General features: G+C 34.8%; 1 protein-coding gene across 4 annotated transcripts in view; it reads right to left on the bottom strand.

The window, feature by feature from the left end:
- EPHA6 (EPH receptor A6) overlaps positions 1-9,036 on the bottom strand; it is a 951,077-nt gene that overhangs the window by 333,202 nt on the left and 608,839 nt on the right. The window lies entirely within an intron of this gene.

Genomic DNA, 9,036 nt, shown 5'->3' with positions numbered 1-9,036 from the left:
CTTTAGATTGCCAAAAAGTCTTGGATTTAATTTTTAGGAAACGGCGTGGTGTGAAGGAAATAATTCTGGATCTGCTCTCAGGTTGACACAAAAATATGTAGCTCAGGACCTGGCACATAAGGGTATTTAACTCATTTTTGTTTCTTCTCTTTCTTTCCTTTTATTCTTTCTACTTTTTTTCTATATTAAAACAAAATATTAATACAAGGTGAAGTGTAGATTTGTAATAATAAAAACAAGTAGGTGTTTTAGATTTTTGTATGCCACAGATTATAATACTTGGGCTAAAAATTGGTCCAAAAAATTCTGACAATTAGGTGAAATGAAGAAACATTTACTTTGACAACAAACTATATAACTCCATAATTACAAAATTAGATTTTTTTTTCTGAAGCAAAACTCAAGTAAAAAAAAATTCAAGTGCTTTTTAAAAGACAATTGACTAAATCAACAAATTCAACCAATGTTTCTGAATGCAGAATGCAGGCATATTGTTGAGTTTTAATTCATTGGAATAATTTTTTCAGGGAGCTTAATGTGTTACAGATACTGTTACTGATCATTTAATTTATCAAAGGAATAGAAATCAGACACGGTACATGAATTGTGATTTGAAATGTCCACTTTGTGATCTGCTTCAAACAGATGCCTGAATTCAAAGACAAGTGCTTTAACAAGCTCTTCTGATACAGACTGTACAAAACTGGTAGTATTTTTAAATCAGAGGATATATATGGTCAAGTTTGTAACCATTACACAGGACCAGTTTGAGTTTGTTTTGTCCTTTCACAAATTCATACCCTCATCTTAACATGTATTTTGCCTGGGATATTCTCTGCCATTTTATAAAGTTTGTCTTCATTTCTAATTTTGCCTTCAACTATATCTTTTAGTAAATTTTACCAGCTTCAAGGTGTCAAAGGAATAGATAAGACAGAATTACAAACCAATACATCTCTTACAACTGGAGACTAATTAATATTGCATGATTATAAGAGGACGCTCATCCACTAATGTTGAGAATAATGTTAAGAGAAGTAGAATGTGGCAAGTTAAAAACAAGAGGTGATAAATGCAGATGCACAAATCAAGCTCGCTTTAGATTACAGATAACTACTCCTAATGACTCTTTCAACTATTCTTTTTTTTCTGTAATTTTTCAGTGAAAGCAAAGTCATCATACACTGCTTCATTGTATGAGAATCAATGTTTGCATGATAAACTGCCCTAATGGAAGAGGAATCTGAGTTACCTTTTTAGAGCAAAGCCACCTAGGTTACTCTGTTTTCCCCAGAGTGACCTCTCTGTTCTGCAAGCAAGTCAATCAGGAAATGCTCTCCAGGCCATTTTAATATGAAATACAAAAGCTTAGAAGTCCTCTCTAAATAATTGAAGGCAACCATTAGGAATATAGCCAACCAGTCTCTTAATGGAGAGGTCATGAGGGACAATAGGCATAGAATCTCTCTGAAAAGTCCAAGGAACATTTGGTGGTTTATAATTGATTTTTCTGGGCAGATTTCCTTTTTTCAAATAGTAATTATATCAGTGTCATTAATAATGGCTGTTACAAGGGGCTGCGCTTTACTCTCCAAGGCAAAAATTGTATCTGGTCAAAGAAGCCTCATAATTATTTCTAGTTATTTGAAGCAGAATACAGACTTAGGTTTTTTTCCCTTTCATTTGAGAATCTAAGACACTTAAGTCTACCCTTGAGGAATGAGGATAATAATAGTAGAGCCGGGAAATGAAGCAGCTTACTATACATCGCTTACTATGCGGGAATAAGCTAAAAGAGTTTCGTTGTAATAGTTTAAGTCCCAGAGCACTTTTGTAGTAATTATTTTTTCTCTAAATTTTAAAGGTTTCATGCATTTCTTGAGGGTGTTAAGTACCTATTTAAATTAAGAAAGTAAGGCATTTTCTAAAAGAAATTCCTTTTTAAAGAGGCATACTGATTAACAATTAGAAAAGATGAGCCAAATATCACAGAGTTGAGAGAATTGGTTGAAGCAGGGGAATGCCTCAGTGTTTAGCCATGCCTTTATTAAGATATTTATTTGAATATGTTAAGTAATACAAATCTATATAAAAAATTGTTGGGAAATGGCCTTTCTCAATTTAATTTTCCTATTTCAAAACTCAACCCTATATCCGACTATTATTTTTAAAAAATGCCAGGCACTATGGCTCATGCCTGTGATTCCAGCACTTCGAGAGGCCAAGGTGGGAAGGTTGTTTGAGCCCAGAAGTTCAGGACCAGCCTGGGCAACATAGTGAGGCCCCCCTGTCTCTACATAAAACTAAAAACTTAGCTGCTTGTGGTGGCATGTGCCTGTAGTTCCAGCTACTTAGGAAGCTGAGGTGGAAGAACCACTTGAGCTGGAGGTTGCAGTGAGCCGATATTGTGCCACAGCACTCCAGCCTGGGCAACAGTGCAAGATCCTGTCTCTTTAAAAAAAAAAAAAAAAAAAAAAAAAAAAAAAAAAGCTGAGACAGGAGAGTTTCTTGAGGCCAGGAATCTGAGACCAGCTCCTGAAATAAAGCAAGATTCTCTCTCTACAAAATATAAACAAACTTAGCCGTGAGTAGTGGCACACACCTGTAGTCTTAGCCACTCTGGGAGGCTGAAGCAGGAGGATTGCTTGAGCCCAGGAGTTTGAGGCTACAGTGAGCCATGAGTGTGCCCCTACAGTTCACCCTGGGTCATAGAGTCAAACCCTGACTTAAGAAAAAGAAAAAAAAAAGGAAAAGTTGTGCTAGGATGCATATTCAAGATTTAAATCTCTCTTTCACTCTCTCACACACAAATTCATGCTACTTTTGTGGCTAATTGTTCCATACTACGAGTTGATCTATTTATCTTGCCATGGCTCCTTATACAGCTATGTGGCACATAATTTATTTGTTTTTGATACTATAACTAATACTGACTCAGGAAAAGTTTAAATATTTTATTTTTTAATTACCTAAGAAGGCTCTCTGTTGGTTTATATAATCAAGTTTAAGAATCTCTTTCACAAATTGAATTTTTCAGTGCTTACACAATATTAACTACTTTCCCATGTATCTTTAGTTTCTATGAATAATTATATAGGGAGAGAAGACTTCCATTACTTACAAAGGTCGTTTCACCGTTGTGTAAAACAGGAAGTTTGCTCTCATAGAATCTGGCCTACTTTACCTATCAAAAATTATTAAGGTGTTATGAGTGTCAAAACAACGTAAATTCTTAGAGCTGAATATGAAGCCAAAGGGATAAGTTGTTCTGTTTATCTTTTATAATGGGGGTGTATACCCCCATAAGATTGCTTACTTGAAAAATTAGTTAGGTTTTTTATTTTAGAGACAGAAAAATCCTACTTTGGCTATTTAAATGATATGACCCAATTATTTGGAAATAAAAAAATCTGTTGTGTGTATAAACTTAACGTTAATATGGTGAATTTTGGACAGCACAGTCCAGTTTTGCAGGGAAATTCTAAAAAAGGAAATTGTCATATCAATGAACTGTCTAGAGCATTGTTTAAAAACTGTGGGCATTTCAAAATAGGTATATCTCATTTCTTCCCAGATAAATTTCTGTTGAAGTCAAACTAAAGCACCACAGATGCTACCAAGCCACTTGATACGGGGTCAGCCTTCACGATTGACCTCAATAGTTCCCACCTTCTGGTATTCACACCATTACACAGTCTCCTCTCATATTAACCTAGGGTTGGCCTGTGAGACCCATAGAAGCCTTGGTCACACAGCTAATTAGTGTCAAAGCCTGAATTCTTACATAGGTCTGTCAAAATCCACGATGACTAGAGATTTACTTACTTTGAATCTCCAGTAGCCGAGAAGGAGCATAAAAAATAAGCGGAAATTGAAGCAAAGAGAAGTTTAAGGGCTTGTCCAAAGTCTACAACTAGTTCGAAACAGAGCTGATAATAGAACTAGGCAGTTCAATTTGATTTAAACCAGTTTATGATTTTAAATTATAGTACGTTTTTGTTCCTATTTAACAGATACCTTACTTCAAAAATATCAATGTGAATCCATTAAAGAGCCACCAAATATTAAATGAGAAAGAGGAAAAATGAAATTGCAATGGTCTATCCACTTTTAGTGTTCCATCAATATTAAACTACATTTTTATTACAGTTTCTTATTAAATTGACAGTTGGCTAAAATCTAACCAATAATGATGAAGTAGGTCAGCGTTTCTCAATTGGTTAGCAGCTAATTAGCTTGTCTTAATATCAGTCAGCATCAATGAAATGCACTCAGTAAATATTAGTATTATTTTGGTCTCTTCCATAATCCATTTGAAGTATTAAGATTTTGTTCTATACATTCGAGACCAAAAATTAGTTTCAAGGACTAGAGATGTGCAAACATTTTATCATCCAACTCATTTTTTATTCTATTTCTGATTTATTTAACAAAATCAGATCCTGGCCCTACAATAAACATGGGTTTCCTTTCTCCAAGAGGGCACACTTCCTAATGCTGAATCTACTACAAATCTTGGATGTTAGACTTCCCCTCTGGTAGTAAAAATCTGCAAATCAGTCAAATTAGCAGGAGAACAGAGCCGCTCAGATGTTTCTTAAGGAAAATTCCTGTTAAAAGATTGCATTTTCTTTATAATATTTTGAAAGCTATAGTGCCTAATAAGAATTGTGCTTTAAAATGCACAGTTTAGACACACACACACGCACACCTATATACATACACTTTTTACAGAAGCATTTCTTGGAGGAGAGTATCTCTATAAGGAAACCCGACTAAATTTCTGATAGCTACTAAGGTAAGTTGCTACTCTGCCTTACCCTCTGTGGGGTATATGTTTCCTCTACTATGGTTCCTGAAGTTAAATGGAGTCAAACAATGCAACTCAGTAAAAAGCTACCTCACCATTTTTAGGAAATTTCTTAATATAAACTTCACAATTTTTCATAGGTTCAAAATCCTTGGAAGAAATAAATGCATCTTTGTTCAAGATATAGATTTTCTTATTAAGACTTTCAGATTGAAGGGAGCAGCAGTAGAGTATCAGAAGTATCAGAAGCAAAAAGTAAATGTATGATTTGGTAAGTATGTTTGTACTTGTAGCCCCAAATAATGATTGTTTAGGGAATAGACACAAATATGGTAGCATTTTTAATTGCATCTGAAATGAACAAATCTTGCATTTGTCTCCAGGGAATATGACTCAGTCAACTCTTTGGTAAGGCCAGTTATCAAGGAAAAACTTGCTAAGGGTTAGATAACATAATCTAGTTGCAGCTGCTATCTTGAAATTTATATTTAAAAACTGGTAAGATTTATCTTTAGGTATTTAGGTATTTAGTCCTTCATCATTTTGGGATAGTAAATTAGGTGCCTGCCTTGTACTTCTGGCTTGTGAAAGAAAATATAATCTCAGGACCCCAAACTCACCGTGCCAAAGGGAAAGTAAAGCTTGGGAACTGAGCCATGCAAAAACTGCTTTCCTTTAGTTCCCAGACAGAGAACTGTAATTTCACAACCTTGTATCATAGCCTCATTTCCATTGCACCCTCTTTTCAAAGGCTTAGTTTATCTTATGTAAAATGTAGATTTACTAACCAAGGCAATGTATAATTGACTTTTTCCTTTACTCTCTGTTTTCACACATAAAATGTAGATTCATTGGGGCTAATCAGAGCCTCACATGAATGTAACGATCTGCCTCACTTCCTACCCTCCTTCCCCTTTTCTCCCTCCTGCTGGCTCTTTCCCCTGTAAATACTTAAGTTCCCAAAACCCCCTTTGGAAAAAACTCATGTCACAGATGCTCCAATGGCTGTATTTTTTTCCCCAGGCACATCCTCAACCTTGGCAAAATAAACCTCTTTCAATTGAGACCTGCTTCACTCACTTTTTGGTTTACAGGCTTTCAAAAGTAGCAACATTATATTTACATTTTTCATTGCTGGAAGAGTAGTTTTTTGAAGGCTGACTGCACTTTGAATTCATGGCGATGCTACGTTTTTTAAAAGTGGTGTCTGTGAGTTTTGTTTCTTTGATTTTCACCAAACTAGAACAGAAATTTAGAGGAATTTTGAATTTATGTCCTTGTTACTCCCCAGAAGGCATTTTCTTAAAAAAAAAAAAGAAAAAGAAAAATACTAATAATCCCAAGCTACACTGATTATTGGTGGGTATTAGCCCAAATGCTTAAAAGGTACATTGCGATCTCTGATAATTTACTATTGCAGATAACACAACCTCTGGACTCCCCAAGTATATCCCACATTGTATTATTTTCTTTCCTCCAAACAGTACAGTTTCTTTAAGAGAAAGTGGACATTTTTTAGAAGCAAATAATCACTTAAAAATAGCTTTATATTTTTTCTCTTTTCTTACAAATGCAAAACTTGATAGTATATGTGGATTTCCAGATTGCTGAGGAAATTGAATTACTGCTTCATCCTTATCTTTTTATGTACTTCTCTGTCATTTTTAATTTCTATATATATATCATATTTTCACTGAAAACATCAAATGTCTCATTCATTTCTTAGTCTTATTTGATTTTTTCTATCACCTTGCATAGCAAAGCATAACAAAATGAAAATAAGCTTCTGCAGTCATGGAAGTTCAGAACTGGAAAACAACTTAAGATTATTCGAACCTCATCGAAAAAGAGATAAAGACATGGAATTCAGGAAAAGTGGTGAGGAAGCAAATTCAGAAGTGTATGACTAGGAATACGGAAGCAACTGAATATGAGGTTAGAATGTGAAACTGAATTCAAAGGTGTAACTTGGAGCTGACTGAAATATGGCAATTTAGCAGAAGTGGGATTAATTATGTAGCCTTACCTAGTTGTACACAAGATCAGGCTGGGACTGAAATTCTACCATATGACTCCATACCACCAAAAGAATTCCAGCCCTCTGAGCAGTAGGAAAGAGAGTTTTGTTTTCTTGTAACCAGAACATAAACTTTTGATAGTCATAACCTTTATTTCAGTCTATAAAGTTAGATATTGATGGGGTTCAAAACATTCTATCCCCAAATACGGCACCTTGGAATTTGAGCAAACAGCAAAAGTAGAAAGATCACCCTTTGACTTTCTCCTGCCCTCCTCCTCTGAAATCAGGTCAAGAGCCCTTCATTTGAGAGGTGCTGTCCCTATGCCCAGAGGAAAGAATATCTTTATCTATAAAGACACAAATATATAAAAAATAATCTGAACAGTAAGTCTTGTTAAGCGACTCCCCCAAGTTTATTACCATTGGATCATATCCCTTCGCTTAATCATACTTCTGTGCAACTGTCCACTTTTGTTCAAACCTAAGCATAAAAACACATAGGTTTCTCTATTTCTTTGGGTCTTTATATCTGAAGGCTCCTGGCCTATGTAAAACTCACATTAAGTAAATTTTTAGGCTTGTCTCTTCTTAACTGGTTTTTATAAGGACCTCAGTCATGAGCCTAGAGATAGAAAAGAAAGATGTTTCTTTTCCCCTATAGCATATTCAAATTTTAAATGAAGTTTATTCACAGTCCTTAGTTTTACCAACTATTTTTTTCTTTCTTGGATGTGCAAATCTTTAATACACTAAATGCAGCTTCTATAATTTTAAACAAATCCATTCTTCAAACCAACCAAAGATAGAATAACTTTTATAAAACAGGAGACACTTTAGAGGTATAGTTAGTAGATATTTGTAATTTTCATGTGTTTGCAGACTCTGCAATGTTGCTGTCAATATATTTTTAGTTTCTTCCTATTTGATAAGGGTACACCATACAGATGCTGCTGTGGATGCAGTATTGACCCCAGTCAGAGTCTTGCTACCATGAGAATCTCTGCTCTAGGCATTATGGTCCTCCCTGGGCTTACTAAGCCAGACAAGCTTCCACAGAGAATGTGATGTTTACTGAACAACATGGAAATTGGATATAAACCCTTTATAATGAGCATCTGTATCAGTAAATTCCCTTGCTGTCCATTTTCTTTCAGGTAATGCTGTTTTAATTAGTACCGAATGCTCACATCTAATTTCTCTGTGGTGGACACTGCAACAAATAATTATAAAAAAAAAACAAAAAAAAAACAACGACATAAAAACGTTAGTTACCAGTTCAGGAACTTGCTGATTCCACTATAAACACTGAATTGTATCCAAAATTGACTTGGTCCTTTACTGCATTTTGCTTCCCATTAATACTTGTAGTTCTGATGTCATGTAACACTACAGATCAAAAACATCTACAAATCATGTAAAATCTACAGAGATGCTAGCCAGTTATAGGGACATAGCATGTAAGTTCACGTCTATGTTGAGAGCATTGTGATTATTTTCCCCTTTATCAACACTCGATTAAATGAGGTGAAGGAAAAGTAGGACTTCTAGAGACTGACAACTCAGAGGAATGCTAGAATCACTTAGGAGTTTGCTAGGAATCCAAAATCTCATGTTACCACCCCTAACACTACTCATTCGCCCAATCAAATATATTACAATCTGTATTTCAGCAAGATCCCCATGTGATCCATATACACTTTCCTCAATCACACTTTTATTAGTTCCTTGTGTAATAACCACATTTAACTTTGTATGATAGTTTACATTAAGGTTTACAAATGTATGAATTAGATGGTCACGGGGGAAGGGACAGGCAGAGAACAAAGATGTGTTTCTGTACCTAAATAATGGATGGAGGTAAGAGTAGCTTTCCTGGAAGTAAAGATAAAATTCTCTTCCTCCCTTGGGCAAACACTTAAGTAAAGGAAATACAACAAAAGAAAATGAGAAATGTATATTGAGCAGCATATAAAAAGAAAGGGTTGTTTTTCTTTCTTATGTTGATTATTGCTACAATAATTGCTTCATGTATTTTTAAACAAAGATGCATGTTACTGATTATCCATCTTGAGAAAAATGATGGATAATTATTAGGTTGTTATCTGTGGAAAAACTATATTGAGAAAGTAGAATAACAGGATTAGGGAGGAAGAAAAAAGACTTATTGTGCAAAGTGTGATATTGATGAGTACGCGACTTTCAGAAA

The sequence above is a fragment of the Symphalangus syndactylus genome, chromosome 21 (assembly GCF_028878055.3).
Source record: "Symphalangus syndactylus isolate Jambi chromosome 21, NHGRI_mSymSyn1-v2.1_pri, whole genome shotgun sequence".
NCBI classification, from domain to species: domain Eukaryota; kingdom Metazoa; phylum Chordata; class Mammalia; order Primates; family Hylobatidae; genus Symphalangus; species Symphalangus syndactylus.
This window is presented reverse-complemented; position numbering and strand designations above follow the sequence as displayed.